At 38.6% G+C, this 18,297-nt stretch overlaps 2 long non-coding RNA genes across 2 annotated transcripts; both read left to right on the top strand.

Moving 5' to 3' along the window:
- The first annotated feature begins 834 nt into the window (after positions 1 to 834).
- Positions 835 to 3,382, top strand: LOC130996254 (uncharacterized). Its single transcript, XR_009092464.1, has 3 exons — positions 835 to 1,078; positions 2,597 to 2,660; positions 3,206 to 3,382. It is a non-coding gene; the product is annotated as an uncharacterized LOC130996254 (long non-coding RNA).
- Positions 3,383 to 11,980: 8,598 nt separating this feature from the next.
- Positions 11,981 to 14,461, top strand: LOC130991185 (uncharacterized). The gene is made up of 3 exons (XR_009091095.1): positions 11,981 to 12,168; positions 13,688 to 13,751; positions 14,297 to 14,461. It is a non-coding gene; the product is annotated as an uncharacterized LOC130991185 (long non-coding RNA).
- The last annotated feature ends 3,836 nt before the right edge of the window (positions 14,462 to 18,297 follow it).

Raw genomic sequence — 18,297 nt, 5'->3', positions numbered from 1 at the left:
TCAGTTTTATTTTATGAGAAATATTTTACTGAGATATATATAAATAAGTTTATGATGAGATGAGATATTCCAATAGTTTGAGCTATTGTATTTTTTTGATTAGGTTAAAAATTCTTTTCCTTTCGTTAAAATGGTGGCACCTCTGGCGTAGCTGAGCTCTGCTCTGGAGGCAGAGCTGAAAACCGAGCTCTGCTCTGGAAGCAGAGTTGATGTTGAGCCGAGCTCTGCTCTGCTCTGGTGACAGAGCTGAAATCGAGCTCTGCTCTGGCCGAGTTAGCTCTGCTCTGGTGAGTCAGCCGAGCTCTGCTCTGCCTAGTCAGTTAGCTCTGCTCTGGTGAGTCAGTTAGCTCTGCTCTGTCGAGTCAGTCAGCTCTGCTCTGACTTGTAAGCTCTGCTCTGGATGTGAGCTCTGCTCTGACTTGCGAGCTCTGCTTTGGATGTGAGCTCTGCTCTGACTTGCGAGCTCTGCTCTGGATGTGGGCTCTGCTCTGACTTGCGAGCTCTGCTCTGGATGTGAGCTCTGCTCTGGATGTGAGCTCTGCTCTGGCGAGCTTTTTAGCTCTGCTCTGGCCGAGTCTTTTAGCTCTGCTCTGCTCTGGTGACAGAGCTGAGATCGAGTATCTGAGATCGAGATCGAGTGTATTAATTCCACTAATACTACACTTGAGATATTTTGTTTTTACCACATGCTCATTATCTTAAATGGCAAGTGGATTAGGAGGTAGGAGTTAAGGGGAACATGCATTAATTAGCTTTTATTATAAAGTGAAAATGTTGGGATAACACTTTGATTCAAGTGGGATTAAATTCTTGAGCAAGTCATTATCCTAATTCTACAAATAACTCACGCACACCCCCTCCCTTCTCTTCCCCATTCTCGGCCTCCCCTCTCTCTCTCTATACTCTCTTTTCCTCCATTGATGTCCATTGAAGAAAGCTTAGAGAAGCTTCATCAAACACTACTATGAGATAATCCACCATCCAATCCAATCAAACACTATCATATCTCATCAAATTCAAGAAGCTAGAGCTAAGATCAAAGTTGGAGCAAAGTCTTGATCACCTTTTAAATCCTTGAGTAAGTGATCTTAGATTATTTATTTGATCATATTAATGATATATGAATGAGTATATGATCATGATTGAGCTAGAAAATCACCAAACTTATTCCTAGGAAATTTTCGAAAATTAGGGGCTTGAAACCCTACGAATTTTGTTGTTTATTTTCTTGATTTGGCTTGAGTTATATGATGATGGATTTGAGTTTATGAGAAGATCTAGATGATTAATAATGGATGAGATTGAAGCTTGAGGTTGAGAAGTGAAAAATGAAAGTGTTAGTTGAGGAAGAAGATGACATATATGTGTATCTATATGGGATCTTGTTTTATGATGTTGATTTGTGCTAATTGGTAACCTAGGATGTTAGATCTATGATTTGATCAATAGGTTATACATGATTAAGTGGTATTTCAAAAGTTTTAGTTTAATAAAAACTAGGGTGATTAATAAATCTATGTGATTAATTGTGTGAAATCATTTAAGTATATAATCTTGAGCATGAAATAAGTATATGTTGAGGATATTGGCTATGGTTTGCCATGGGAATTTAATTGAGTTAAAGTGAGATTTGCTTTTGCTTTGAGTTGATGTTCGAGAATGATATGAGATGAGAAGAGTCGAGGTTGAGTATATTTTTTTGAATCGCTCGATCGTTTTGATGTAGTTGAGCATATAAAGAGTTTGAGATGAGATTTTGGAGAAATTTCGTAGGCCTTACTGACCTACTGTGATCGACGGTTTGTCGATGTCAAATATCTTTGAAAGTTTTATAGAAAGTCCCTACATGAGTCTTGAGTACCCTGGTAAAATTTCAAGTCATTTCAACTTCGTTTGATATTTCTTTAAAATGCAAAACCTAAACTGTGCATTATTACCGAGAATTTCAGAAAACAGGGGAAAAAGTCATTCATTTCAGTAGCTTCCTATGTGATCTAGCTTTCCAAAGTTTTATGGTATCAACCTTATTGTGTTAGCTAGATATACACCAAAGTTGAGCCCAGTTTGACAACGTTTACTATTTTTCAAAAATTGTAACTTTCGGTTACATAAAACTGCCAGAAATGGTAGATCATGGTAAAAACGTGATATCTCTCAAACCACTTGGAGTTTTCGACTCTACTTTTTTTTAAATGAAACTAGACTCGTAGACCTTTCTTTTGGTATGAGTCTCAAGTCCAGGAGATGTCGGAGTCAGAACATTTTAAATTTTGAAATTGGGTCAGTGTAAAAACAGAGCATGTTTTGATGATGTTTGTTTGTGATTTCTTATGTGCCTTATGTGATTGTGGCCTATGTGTTTGAATGAGATTAGACGAACCTTATATGAGAGATAAATCGAGACTTAGAGCCATGATTTTCTTGAAACCTATCCTTAAACTTAAGGATGTGAGATGAGTGGAGAGTTATATAGAGTTGAGTAAGGAGATAGAATATGAGATAGAGCATGAGTTAAGGCTTGAGAGTTAGCCAATGAGTTTCTAATCGAGATTCATTTTATGACATAAACTTTCGATGATGGTGATGATCCCTGAAGACACGAGAAGAGCAAGGAAGTAAGTAACTCCACTTTGACGGGAGATTTTGAGTAAGGTCTTCAGGTGGGCATTATTTTGAGTATACAGTTTAAGAGCTTTTCTAAACTGTTTTAAATAATGATGAAATTATGAGATGTTTTGATGTTTTGAGATTATGATGATGTTTGAGAATTATTGACTTGCCAATATTTTTATGATAATGTTGAGCTTGTATGTTTACTCTCTACTGATGAGTTGAGATGAGACGATCGGGTCCTAGGCAGTTAGTTGATAGCTATCTTGCCAGGGCTAGTGTACACTGAGGTGACTGTGAGCCGTCTTCGGGTCGGCCGGTCACGGTGCTTGAGAAGGAGGCCTACTTCTCAGTACCTTAATGATGATGAAGAGTTGTAGATGTGGTACATACATGTCGAGTACTTGTCTGCAGACACTTAATTATGATGTTTATGGTTAAAACTGCTTGCATAGGTTCTTTTAAGATATAATTCCTGTGTATTGCTGAATTGTGGCAAGTTCAATTTATAGCTCTATGAGCAGCTTTGTTTTTCGGCGATATGTCCACTGAGTATTTATGTACTCACGCCCTGCATGTATTTCTAAACGTGCAGGATAAGCGGAGGGGGAGTATGGTGCGGTGCTGGTGGAGAATGTTTCGGGTTGACGTTTTCTTTCTCTATCGTATGTCTGTTTTGTCGATAGAGTTTTGATATGAAGTTATGTTAAATCGAGTTTGATGTTTAAGATACTTAATTTCATTTGAAAATCAAGCAATACACTCACGGTTATATGTCTTCATACATATACTCGATTCGCCTTTTGCTGCGATACTCTGCATATTATTCTTCATTATGAAAAATGAGCTATACCCGTTTTGTTTTTGTTCGTGAAATTCCTGATAATCAAAAAGATATAACGATGTTGACGATTTTACCCTTGGATTCATTTATAATGATTTCCTTAACACCTTTTGATGTGAGCTTCCGCTTGATGTTTGACCTATACATCTTGTCTTTTATTCCTTTAAAATAGTCGTATCGATACTCGATCCCCGCTATTACTAGTGTCGGAATCAGGCTGCGACAGAGTGGTATCAGAGCAGGTCGTCTGCTCTGAGTTAAATGCTTGATTGAGTTGAGCTTTTATTTGCTCTTATTTATGAGTTGAGTACTAGTCTAATTTGAGTTCTTAGACTGGTTTGAGAGTCGGTCGAAACAGAACCCCAGCACCCCATCTCCTCCGACTTATCGAGGTAAGAGCTTTTGATGTTTTCTTTTCCGTTTTCATGCTGAGTTTTGAGTTGACTCACTAATGAGTTATGTGATGTTTGATGGCGGAACTATCTGAGCATGATGAGAACCATGAGTTGAGGAATATTTGGGAGTCATGTTGAGGCTAGTATAGCCGTTGCTCCACCGGACCAAATGAGAGAGAGTATGTTGATGATTGTGGTGGAATACCAAGTAAGTTTCGTATCCACTTTTGAGAAACACGATATTTTTGTTCTCAGGATGCAGCGTATTGTTGAAGAAGCAACGGAACGCTGGTTTAGAGAGTATGAGCCAGATGAGGACAATACGCTAGGAGAGTTTCTAGCGCATTACCATCGACGCAGGTAGAGGGTTACTCCCTACGGAATCGACGGAGCGGAAGCTATCGATCTTCTAATTCCGCGGTTACCACCCACGTGGGGAGTTTGGGCGACAACATTCGTCCCCCTATTCGTGGGCACTACGTGGTTGGGAAGAGTGAGGTATGGTGACATTAGCGGTTTAATCGCGACGCTCGGCCATCGTTATTTTGCATTCGGCGATTCCCCTGCACCGCCGTACGAAGTGCCCGCTGGGCCAGTCCAGGGTGGAGAGTTAGTGGTTGCACCCCCACTGCCAGATGAGCCTTACCCGGTTGCACCACCACCCCCTAGTGAGCCGATGCCGATTATACCTGAGCAGACTGTTTCAGATCCGATAGTTTTCGAGACGTATTCACCGGTTGTGGAGCACGATCCGTTTTCGTATTTGGCGATGATCACATATCCTAGCGCCGACTTACCATTATGGGAGTTGACCCCGGTGACGGCACCTTTACTAGTGCTACCTATCAGGTCAGCACCGCCGATTGGTTTTACAGAGCCTCAGATTCAGCGAGTATCGGGGCCATCCGATTTGAGAGTTGCCCCAGTGCTAAATTCCGACGTTTTGGCTTTACAGCCTTACACGCACCAGCTCCACTATGCACCTTATCGAGGCGCCCAAGAGGGAGGATCTCGACCTGCGAGGTCAGACAGCGATGAGGAGGATCCGGACGAGGAGACTCCGGATATGACAGTTGGACGCGGGCGAACCCAGCCTTTATGGCATCAAGTTGCGGACGACGGCACCGAGACATAGGTTTCTATTCCTGAGGTGCCGATTTACTATCCGATGTATGATACGGATGTCGAGGATGAGCCGAGCGACGATAGCGCGTATCGGATCATAGACGAGTGTGAGGAGGAAGAGTCGGAGCCGAGTAAGGATGCTCCGACTGATGATGTTAGGAGTAGGATATCAGGTGATGACGAGATAGGAGATTGATAGATGACGACCGAGACTATCTAGAGATGTATATGTATATATATATAGTAATGCATAGCCGATGTACATAGCTAGAAGCATAGTATAGAACATATATGACGCTTAGTCCCTATGATGCTTGCATAGCGAGAGCATCATTATAGTATAGGGCGTTTTGTACACAGAGAACCTTCGCTTTTGTGTAAGACCTCAAAAGAGAGGCAATTTTTTCCTATGATATAGAGATGACAGTGATGACTAGAAAGCTTTATGTCACATCATAGTTTTGAGATTGATATTTTGATGCATGATGTTAGATAAACGATAGAGATAACGAGAACTATGAGAATTCTATATGAGAAATATAGAATTGAGTTGAGATATAGAGAACTGAGATGAGAATTTAGAGATTTCATCGCGATTTATAGACACAACCCTAATAGGGCGAACGTATTATGGAGACCTCATGGGATGCATAGATACTATTGACCAATTGTACTTCGTAATAGAGGTACTTTCACCGGGACCGCGTTTAACATCGCTAAGAGTAATAATGAGAGTAGACTTTTTGAGTTCCTATCCCGCTTGGTCATTTTTTTAAAATTTTTCTGCATCCATTTGAACTCCTACATGAGATGAACTATTTGCTATTGAGAAATTTTTCCAGATCCACTGTGTTCGAGCCTGAGTCATTTGTATTGGAAATCCTTACCCCTTGATTTAACAGTGGACAATTTATTCATTTTCCACCTAGTGGATTGCTTCTACTTCCAGTATTGATTTACTCCCATCATATTATATCTCAGTTTTTATCTTAGTTTCTATTCTAGCTTTTGATCTTCATTTGATTGTAACTTCTTCATTATCCTTGAGATAGCACTGGCTATTATGGAATCATTCCATTACTTGAGCTCGTCTTGTTCAAGATCAGACATTTTTATTCATCACATCCTAGTCCCTACCACATCCGACAAGAGTTAGGAATGTCTAGGTAACTAGGATGGCATAACTAGAAGAGTATTTGGAAGAAAACACGAGTTATGGGAGCAGTCGTAGAATATTATTACGAGACGAGCACAACTGTTCGACTATGGATTTTCATATATTAGCCAAGTATGTAGAAAGCTAACCATTTCGAGGATGAGAAGAAGTAATGCTAAGCCAGAACAGGCAATAGCAGATTTAAGGAGATCAAGATGACAAATTAGAACAGATGACATTTTCCACGATAATAGACTGAGATGACGACTAGTATAGAAGTAGCATCGTCGTCGTAGTACGGGATGTTTTATTTCCGTTATGCCCCGCAATTAGTAAGAGTTCTCGAAAGAGAAGATTTTCTTATATGTCTATACGACGATGATCAGAGAGTCTCTATGTTTGAGTAGAGTTTTGAGCTGATGTTACGATGATAGACATGAGATATGTCTTTGACGTTGAGTTATGAGAACTAAGGAAATAATATGATGTTGAGTAAGAGTCTTATAATTCGTGAGCAATGGGAATTAATTCTAAGGCTGAAATATGTCCCCTTAGACTTTTGCCGAGAAAGAAAAACCGATCGAAGAAGGAAATAAAGTTGATGATATGAGATAAGAAATAAAACTGTAATTGAATGCGAACGTCAGTTTCGCGACTTGGTTCGGTATGCCACATATCGAGTCGAGATGAACAAGAAGATGTCAAAATTATTTCGATTAGGTTTGAGATAAGAGGTACGAGACGATGTAACGAGTCGGAGTGCGGTTATGTGTACTGAAACACTAAATAAAGCATTGGAGATAGAACTGGCAATGTAGCCAGAGAAAGTGTTTTAAGCCTCAGCACCCCAAAACAGTTAAGAGCACTCGAACGTGCAATCTATTTTCTGGACGGGGGCAAGAAGGAAAAAGAAAATGGGACAAAATACCCGCTACACTTGTCAAGGGGACGGGTACTACTCAACCAGCGTCCAAATCGCCAGCAAAGTGGAGGCGGAGGAAGGCCAAACTAGTGCCAACCGCAGCTCAAAGCGATGGAAGGAGTCCTACCGCTACCGCCGCCATCGCGACAGCAGCTTGCCTATCGACCACGTCAGTAAGGAAAGCAGCCGCCAGCCCCGCAGGCGAATCAATCCCATCATCAGAGAGTGTTGCGCTTAAGCAGAAGGCTCAGGACAAGAATCGAAGAAATCTAGCAGAACCACTACGGTCTCACTCGTATGTCCTGACTTAGAATTCGAGCTAGAATCGATTAAGCTCAAGGCTAAAAACCTAAGGATGATGTCTATATGGTACATAGATATTATTTTGGGAATGGATTGGTTAGAGGAGAACCATGCGACGATACAATGCAAGGAGAGACGAATATCGTTTCATTTTTTTTTTCAGGCCAAGAGCCTACTTCGTTTATTGGCGTTGAGAGAAAATGGAGAAAGCCGCCAATAATTTCGGCGCTTCAAGCCGAAAGCTTTTGCAGAGAAAGGATACAACCGCGTATGTTGTATACCTGAATCAGAGTGAGGAGTCCAAAACAAACATAGATGACGTACCAGTCATGCGAAAATACAAAGACATTTTTCCTGAAGCTTTACCAGGATTACCCCAGATCGATAGCTCGAGTTTACATTTGATCTTGAGCCCGGAGCCGCACCGACGTCAAAGGCACCATATAGAATGGCCCCGGCAGAGTTGCAAGAGTGAAGCTGCAACTTCAAAAATTGCTAGATTTGGGCTTCATTCGACCTAGTGTTTCCCCGTGGAAAGCACCAATTCTTTTTATTAAAAAGAGGGACGGTAGTTTGAGGTTATGCATTGACTACCGCGAGTTGAATAAGGTGACACTGAAGAATAAGTATCCGTTATCTCGGATCGATGATTTATTCGATCAACTCCAAAAAGCGAGCACTTTTTCAAAGATTGACTTGAGAACGGGGTATCATCAGCTGAAGATAAGATCGGAAGATATTTCGAAGACGACATTTCGTACGAGATACAGGCACTATGAATTCATAGTCATGCCTTTTGGATTGACGAATGCCCCTGCAGTGTTCATGGATCTCATGAACCGAGTCTTTCACAAATACATGGACAAGTTCGTGTTAGTATTCATAGACGACATTCTGATTTACTCAAAGAGTAAACGAGAACACGAAGAGCAGTTGAGAATCGTGTTAGAGAGATTGAGAGCTGAAAAGCTATATGCTAAGTTCAGCAAATGTGAGTTTTGGCTTAAAGAAATCAATTTCCTTGGCCATATCGTTTCTGCGAGAGGAATCGAAGTAGACCCAGCAAAAGTTCAAGCGGTGGAGTGGAGAGCACCGACTACACCGCATGAAATCCGCAGTTTTCTGGGATTAGCAGGGTATTACCGAAGATTTATTGAGGGCTTTTCGAAAATCACTAAGCCATTGACGCACCTGCTAAATAAAGAAATTAAATTTGAGTGGACGAACGAGTGTGAGTTGAGTTTTTCAGAGCTGAAAAATGGACTAAGATGTGTACTGATGCAAGATGGAAGAGTTATTGCAAGTGCCTCACGGCAACTCAAGCCGCATGAGATGAATTATCCGACGCATGATTTAAAGTTAGCAGCTAGTGCATGCTTTGAAGATCTGGAGACACCATCTTTATGGAGTACGGTGTGAGATATACACCGATCACAAAAGTCTCAAATACTTCTTTGAGCAAAAAGATCTAAACATGCGATAGAGAAAATGGCTAGAGTAGGTGAAAGATTATGATTGTGGGAAAAATTATCACCCCGGAAAAACTAACGTTGTCGCTGATGCATTGAGTAGAAAGAATCAAGGAGAGTTAAGATTTTTCCTCACGCAAGAAGAAAACTTGATCAAAGAATTCGAGAGATTGAGATTTGAGGTAGTGATACCACCTCAAACGACGAAAATAGTGATTTCTATACTAAACATTACATCTGACCTACGGTCAAGGATAATCACAATTCAAAGAGATGATGGAAAGATGGAGAGGTTACGAATGAAGATTTGAACCGAGAGGATGGAGAATTATCAAGAAGCGGCAGATAATGCCATATTATTTGATGGAAGAATGTGTGTGCTTGATAGAGAAGAGCTGAAAAATGAAATCATGAGTGAAGCTCATGACACCCCTTACACAGCACACCTAGGAGGTACAAAGAAGTACCAAGATTTAAAAACGAGATTTTGGTGGGAAGGAATGAAATGAGAGATAGCAGCCTTTGTTGAGAGAAGTTTGGCATGCCAGCAAGGGAAATCATTACATCAATGACCCCATGGCAAGTTACACCCATTAGAAATTCCTGAGTGGAAAGGGGATCATATAGCCATGGATATTGTGACTGGATTGCCAAAATCAAAAAGAGAAAACACAACTATTTGGGTAATCATAGATAGATGGACAAAGAGTGTACATTTTATACCAATCCCGATTACCTATGGATCTGACAAGTTAGCTCAGATTTATATCCGAGAGATAGTGCGATTGCACGGAGTACTGATGACGATTACATCGGATCGAGATTCCAGATTTACTTTATGTTTCTGGACGAGCATGCAAAAAGAGTTGGGTACTAAACTGAATTTTAGTACAACCTTTCATCCGCAGACGGATGGACAGTCCGAAAGGACTATACAAGTTTTAGAAGACATGATTAGAACTGTTGTGTTAGATAGAGGAAGTCAATGGGAGCAAGTTTTGCCCTGATCGAGTTTGCTTATAATAACAGTTTTCAATCGACTATTAACATGGCTCCATACGAAACCTTGTATGGACGAAAATATAGATCCCCGCTTTATTTGGGATGACGTTGGGGAGAGAAAAAGTGTTTGGACCAGAAGCTATTGAAGAGATGATCGCCATTGTGCGACAGATTCAACAGAGAATTAAAGAAGCACAAGATCGCCAAAAGTCTTATGCAGACACCAGGCGAACAGAGATTCATTTTGATGTGGGAAACTAAGTCTTTCTTAAAGTTTCCCCATCCAGAGGAAAACTCAAACCGAGATATATTGGACCATACGATATACTCAAGAAAGTAGGCCCTGTTGCCTATAGACTTGCGTTGCCTCCGAGCTTCGCGAACGTTCATAACGTTTTCCATGTTTCACAGTTAAATAAATACGTGTTTGATCCAAAACACGTCATTCAGAAGTGTCCCTAGAGTCGGACTTGAGCTACGAAAAGAGGCCCGATGCTATTCTGGATCGGAAGATCCAGCAGCTGAGAGACAAGTCAATTCCTTTGGTGAAAATCCAATGGAGACATCATGGGCAAGAGGAAGCAACATGGGAACTTGAAGAAAAGATGAAAGAGAAATATCCCGAGCTTTTTCCCGAAAATGAATAACTAAAATTTCGGGACGAATTTTTTTTAAGGGGGGTAGGATGTAACACCCCGTACTTTTATGAGTAGTAGTAGTGTCGAGACACTACAGAGAGTACTACAGTACTGAGATATGAGATTATAATTAAGATGAGATGGAGTTATGATGATAAATAGAAATATTGAGCATTAGAGTTACATTATTTTGATGAGACGAGTTATTCTTCTAGATGGAGATATGAGTCTGATAGAATCAATGATGAAGATAGAGATGCTGATTGAATTATAAAAAAAAGCATAATTTATTTTTCCCGATGACGGATACAGAGGTATCTGTAAGATTAATTGTCCTATTGCTAATAGGAACATCTGAAGAAGAATAGAGTTGAGATAAGTAAGTGAGAAACCCTATAGAATGGAGAGTCGATCTGAGAGATGATTGCTGATTGCTTTAATAAGAATTGTATCCGTGTTTTATCTGAGATGGTTTGAGTGATTTTCTACGTGACTATTTGTTTATGATGATGTGAGTGTGATTTGTTTTGTGTTATCTTAACACGGATTATTTTCGAGATTTTGGAGAACGAGATTATTTTTAAATCGGGAAATGGCATACAACTATTATTATTTTGCATATCAGTTTTTTTTTATGAGAAATATTTTACTGAGATATATATAAATAAGTTTATGATGAGATGAGATATTCCAATAGTTTGAGCTATTGTATTTTTTTGATGAGGTTAAAAATTCTTTTCCTTTCGTTAAAATGGTGGCAGCTCTGGCGTAGCTGAGCTCTGCTCTGGAGGCAGAGCTGAAAACCGAGCTCTGCTCTAGAAGCAGAGTTGATGTTGAGCCGAGCTCTGCTCTGCTCTGGTGACAGAGCTGAAATCGAGCTCTGCTCTGCCGAGTCAGTTAGCTCTGCTCTGGCCGAGTTAGCTCTGCTCTGGTGAGTCAGCCGAGCTCTGCTCTGCCGAGTCAGTTAGCTCTGCTCTGGTGAGTCAGTTAGCTCTGCTCTGCCGAGTCAGTCAGCTCTGCTCTGACTTGTAAGCTCTGCTCTGGATGTGAGCTCTGCTCTGACTTGCGAGCTCTGCTCTGGATGTGAGCTCTGCTCTGACTTGCGAGCTCTGCTCTGGATGTGGGCTCTGCTCTGACTTGCGAGCTCTGCTCTGGATGTGAGCTCTGCTCTGGCGAGCTTTTTAGCTCTGCTCTGGCCGAGTCTTTTAGCTCTGCTCTGCTCTGGTGACAGAGCTGAGATCGAGTATCTGAGATCGAGATCGAGTGTATTAATTCCACTAATACTACACTTGAGATATTTTGTTTTTACCACATGCTCATTATCTTAAATGGCAAGTGGATTAGGAGGTAGGAGTTAAGGGGAACATGCATTAATTAGCTTTTATTATAAAGTGAAAATGTTGGGATAACACTTTGATTCAAGTGGGATTAAATTCTTGAGCAAGTCATTATCCTAATTCTACAAATAACTCACGCACACCCCCTCCCTTCTCTTCCCCATTCTCGGCCTCCCCTCTCTCTCTCTATACTCTCTTTTCCTCCATTGATGTCCATTGAAGAAAGCTTAGAGAAGCTTCATCAAACACTACTATGAGATAATCCACTATCCAATCCAATCAAACACTATCATATCTCATCAAATTCAAGAAGCTAGAGCTAAGATCAAAGTTGGAGCAAAGTCTTGATCACCTTTTAAATCCTTGAGTAAGTGATCTTAGATTATTTATTTGATCATATTAATGATATATGAATGAGTATATGATCATGATTGAGCTAGAAAATCACCAAACTTATTCCTAGGAAATTTTCAAAAATTAGGGGCTTGAAACCCTACGAATTTTGTTGTTTATTTTCTTGATTTGGCTTGAGTTATATGATGATGGATTTGAGTTTATGAGAAGATCTAGATGATTAATAATGGATGAGATTGAAGCTTGAGGTTGAGAAGTGAAAAATGAAAGTATTAGTTGAGGAAGAAGATGACATATATGTGTATGTATATGGGATCTTGTTTTATGATGTTGATTTGTGCTAATTGGTAACCTAGGATGTTAGATCTATGATTTGATCAATAGGTTATACATGATTAAGTGGTATTTCAAAAGTTTTAGTTTAATAAAAACTAGGGTGATTAATAAATCTATGTGATTAATTGTGTGAAATCATTTAAGTATATAATCTTGAGCATGAAATAAGTATATGTTGAGGATATTGGCTATGGTTTGCCATGGGAATTTAATTGAGTTAAAGTGAGATTTGCTTTTGCTTTGAGTTGATGTTCGAGAATGATATGAGATGAGAAGAGTCGAGGTTGAGTATATTTTTTTTGAATCGCTCGATCGTTTTGATGTAGTTGAGCATATAAAGAGTTTGAGATGAGATTTTGGAGAAATTTCGTAGGCCTTACTGACCTACTGTGATCGACGGTTTGTCGATGTCAAATATCTTTGAAAGTTTTATAGAGAGTCCCTACATGAGTCTTGAGTACCCTGGTAAAATTTCAAGTCATTTCAACTTCGTTTGATATTTCTTTAAAATGCAAAACCTAAACTGTGCATTATTACCGAGAATTTCAGAAAACAGGGGAAAAAGTCATTCATTTCAGTAGCTTCCTATGTGATCTAGCTTTCCAAATTTTTATGGTATCAACCGTATTGTGTTAGATAGATATACACCAAAGTTGAGCCCAGTTTGACAACGTTTACTATTTTTCAAAAATTGTAACTTTCGATTACATAAAACTGCCAGAAATGGTAGATCATGGTAAAAACATCATATCTCTCAAACCACTTGCAGTTTTCGACTCTACTTTTTTTTAAATGAAACTAGACTCGTAGACCTTTCTTTTGGTATGAGTCTCGAGTCCAGGAGATGTCGGAGTCAGAACAGTTTAAATTTTGAAATTGGGTCAGTGTTAGAACAGAGCATGTTTTGATGATGTTTGTTTGTGATTTCTTATCTGCCTTATGTGATTGTGGCCTATGTGTTTGAATGAGATTAGACGAACCTTATATGAGAGATAAATCGAGACTTAGAGCCATGATTTTCTTGAAACCTATCCTTAAACTTAAGGATGTGAGATGAGTGGAGAGTTATATAGAGTTGAGTAAGGAGATAGAATATGAGATAGAGCATGAGTTAAGGCTTGAGAGTTAGCCAATGAGTTTCTAATCGAGATTCATTTTATGACATAAACTTTCGATGATGGTGATGATCCCTGAAGACACGAGAAGAGCAAGGAAGTAAGTAACTCCACTTTGACGGGAGATTTTGAGTAAGGTCTTCAGGTGGGCATTATTTTGAGTATACAGTTTAAGAGCTTTTCTAAACTGTTTTAAATAATGATGAAATTATGAGATGTTTTGATGTTTTGAGATTATGATGATGTTTGAGAATTATTGACTTGCCAATATTTTTATGATAATGTTGAGCTTGTATGTTTACTCTCTACTGATGAGTTGAGATGAGACGATCGGGTCCTAGGCAGTTAGTTGATAGCTATCTTGCCAGGGCTAGTGTACACTGAGGTGACTGTGAGCCGTCTTCGGGTCGGCCGGTCACGGTGCTTGAGAAGGAGGCCTACTTCTCAGTACCTTAATGATGATGAAGAGTTGTAGATGTGGTACATACATGTCGAGTACTTGTCTGCAGACACTTAATTATGATGTTTATGGTTAAAACTGCTTGCATAGGTTCTTTTAAGATATAATTCCTGTGTATTGCTGAATTGTGGCAAGTTCAATTTATAGCTCTATGAGCAGCTTTGTTTTTCGGCGATATGTCCACTGAGTATTTATGTACTCACGCCCTGCATGTATTTCTAAACGTGCAGGATAAGCGGAGGGGGAGTATGGTGCGGTGCTGGTGGAGAATGTTTCGGGTTGACGTTTTCTTTCTCTATCGTATGTCTGTTTTGTCGATAGAGTTTTGATATGAAGTTATGTTAAATAGAGTTTGATGTTTAAGATACTTAATTTCCTTTGAAAATCAAGCAATACACTTACGGTTATATGTCTTCATACATATACTCGATTCGCCTTTTGCTGCGATACTCTGCATATTATTCTTCATTATGAAAAATGAGCTATACCTGTTTTGTTTTTGTTCGTGAAATTCCTGATAATCAAAAAGATATAACGATGTTGACGATTTTACCCTTGGATTCATTTATGATGATTTCCTTAACACCTTTTGATGTGAGCTTCCGCTTGATGTTTGACCTATACATCTTGTCTTTTATTCCTTTAAAATAGTCGTATCAATACTCGATCCCCGCTATTACCAGTGTCGGAATCGGGCTGCGACAACATTAGTACTTAGCCCAAAAATACTTTCAAATATTTTTCAGGTTAATTGGCTGGTGCTGACGGGGCAGAGCTGAGGCTAGGGTTCAACTCCGTATTTTGTCTTCCGTTGTTGCAGTAGCTTTATTTGTCTTATGTTTCTCTAACTTAGGACTTTTATGTTAAATTCTAAATTATGTTTCTTATCGAGCTTAAACTCTCAACTTCTAGCTCTATGTTATTTAACGCTGGTTATCGGAAGCATGAAACCAAACTTGTGATCCTAAGGTTTATAATGTTGTTGATTGATTAGTATCACTTGATTTCTATCTTTCTTCACTCAAAGGGCGTTGCCCGACTTTTTATCCTATTAGTTGAATTTCACAAGGTTCTTTCCTTGTTCATTTCTATTATTTTAGTCGCACCTCGATTATAGTTTATGCCTTCAAGAATTGGGGTGAGACATTTCCTAAAGTGAAATAATACATCAGACGACTTTTGTTGCCTAATTTTTTATCGTTCAAAGCTCAATTTCATACTCATCGTAGAGTGTGGAACATATCATTTATGTTTCTTGAATTGGTAAAAAGGTAATGCTTTCCAGAAGATACCCATCATCTTGGCATAATTAGGACCAGGGTTGAGCTTCTTGCGCATGGAGGCGCTGAGGTTGTTAAAGCTGACCATATACAGAGATTTCTTTCTCTCATAGTACTTGATGAACCCCAAAACAAACATGAGCAGCGTGGGAAGCCTCAACTGGTTCTGCGGTAGTGTTTGGTTGAAGATATATGTAGCAGAAACACATTTGAAAGCCAACGCCAACGCCAACGCTCACTACCGCCTAAATGCACCAGAAGAAATGTGGACCAGAATGCCAGAGGCTGGTTATTCTTGTGATTCTTGATGCTGCCTACAATACATTATATTTGCCTTATACTCAAACATTTAACTCTACTATGGCAGAACATATAACAGGTTTTGGAGTGTTTTTAATTTTCTAATAATCTACACGACTTGATTCAGTATACAGATAGTGATGACGTCTTTTATTCTTTTTTTTTAAATAGAAAGAAGAAGAAGAAGAAGAAGAAGAAGAAAAACGACGAATTTACGTGGTTCGGCCACAAGTGCCTACGTCCACGGCGAAACAGAGCAACAAACTTTATTGATCAACGGCAAAAGAACGTTTACACAGTTACAAGAACAATTAGCAACTCACTCTCTGTCACCGAGAAGATAATCACTGCAGACACCTTGATCTAAGTTATGAAAACTTTTATCTTGGAAAAATGAAAACAACAATAGAGAATATACAACACACACTACAAGCTTATATATAAGCATCTAAACCAATCTCACATGTTCAAAGTGAACGGCTGAGATTAAACTCCAAGATAGCAAGTACTTGGATATCAACTTGTGTAACTAACCCCCTCAACAAACTTACTCTATTTGCTATAAAGTCCCCAGACTTAGCTGATATTCCACACATGAACCAAAAACAGACTGCTTGCTTTTGAAGTCACATATTTATTCACATGGTACACACATGAAATAAAATAAAAGAAAAGACATAAAAGGAATAAATACATCGAGCTCCAAGAAAAGCCAAACAATAAGCTTGATTATCATCAAATCTCTAAACTCAAATTTCAAATCTCAAATCTCAAATCTCAAAACTCAAATCTCAAACCTCAAACTACAAAAAGGGAATTATAGAATTAGGGAATCATATCTTTCAAGCTCCAGGCAAAGCCAAACAATAATCTTGATTATCATCAAATCTCGAAACTCAAATCTCAAATCTCAAATCTCAAGCCTCAAACTACAAGAAAATGAATTATAGAATTGGGGAATCATATCTATCATCCTTGAGTAGTATCACCAATATAAACTTCTTTACTTAAACTATTGTTTCCGGTAAATTATCTGCTCCCAAATAATTGAAGTTGAGTGATTGTTGAGCCTGCAACAACAACAATAAAATAATGGAGCACATAAATAACATGAATTCAAAATAGAAAAAAAAAACAATTATTATACTAATAATTTATAATTAAAAACGCTTCTAAAATTTAACTATTGATAACGACCTTTGAAAAAATATTTATTCATTGAAAATGACAATGCACCAGAGTTTTGTTGATCTGAACTTCTAACAAACTCCTAGCATAAATAAATAAAGCAACGATTATTGCTAGATTTAATATATTAACATAAATACCGACGTTACTAAAATTAACCTCAGTTGCATTGAGCCTTTGATAAGGTATATCACAAACACTAGAAATAGTGTTGAAATTTTCTTCTACGCCCTATCCCATAAATAAAAAAATATATTAGTAGTTTCAATACATTTTAAGAATGATTTAAAACTAAATAAATTCAAACAAAAATAACCTCGAGATTAGAAGATAATACCGGAGGTGAAGTTGTGATGTTGGTTAAAAGTGGCATTTTTTCCTACCTGTTTTTCTTTTTCCCTTACCTTTTTCTAAGCCACTCTTAAGTCTCTTGCTTGAAATTGTCTTATTCTTAAACTTTATACCTTTGGCTCCAATAGTGATTTGCAACTCGTCCGCATCTAATGCTAAATTTGTGCAATCTGCTCTTTGGTCTAACTCTTCACCTCTATCAACCATATCAAACATCTTCAAGATACCATCTTTAACAATTTTATAAGTATATTCATTATCTGATGCTTTTATAACCAACTGACCATACAACACAACTCTTTGTATCGTACATTTTGAAGTATTTTGGGATGCACCTCTGACGTGTTGATATTTGCATCTCCAGAGAATCCAACCTTTGCTTTCCGCGTCCATCTTTTCAAGATGTATTCATTTGGGATATTCTTGATATTGTGCATACCGAATACTTTCAAACAATGAGCATATAAAATCCCAGCAAATTCAAATTTTCTGTAGCTACAGTTAATTTTTTCACTTGATAATTCAAATGTTAGTATATGGTGATGTCTCTTTCTGTGAGGAGTAATTCTATATTTCACTAGTAATTCTCCATTTTCGAGACATTTCAAGCTAAGGGGTATACCACTCCTGCTCAAATATTTGTATACCTCAGGGGTATAAATAGTAACTGCATGCTTCAAAATCTCGACTGGATACGAAAAACTTGGGATGCTTGTGATTGCTCTAAAATCAGCTTTTACTTCTTCATACAGACGATCTTCAAGCAGCCTTTGAAAATGAATAAAAAAATCTAAGAACTTGTACTTGTAATTGACATACCTCTTCACGACATTGCTCATACTTTTACTTCTTCGGGTGGTAGTCATATCAGCACAAAAGGTTTGTCGTCCATAGACTAAAGCCTATTTTTCCTTTAGATTAAACATACGCCTCAACCAATCATTATCTTCAAGTGCATACTTCTTCAGCATCTCACCCCATGCTGCAATAAACTCTGCTTCTTCTTCAAGATCATATACACATGCCCCAAAGTCTTTAGAAAAATCCTTGAATTCAGAAAAAATACCACTTAAATGGATTGTAATATTTTGAAAAATGTGCCAAAGACACAA

The sequence above is a fragment of the Salvia miltiorrhiza genome, chromosome 7 (assembly GCF_028751815.1).
Source record: "Salvia miltiorrhiza cultivar Shanhuang (shh) chromosome 7, IMPLAD_Smil_shh, whole genome shotgun sequence".
NCBI lineage: Eukaryota > Viridiplantae > Streptophyta > Magnoliopsida > Lamiales > Lamiaceae > Salvia > Salvia miltiorrhiza.
Note: the sequence above shows the minus strand (reverse complement) of the source record. Positions and strands in the feature narration are given on the sequence as shown.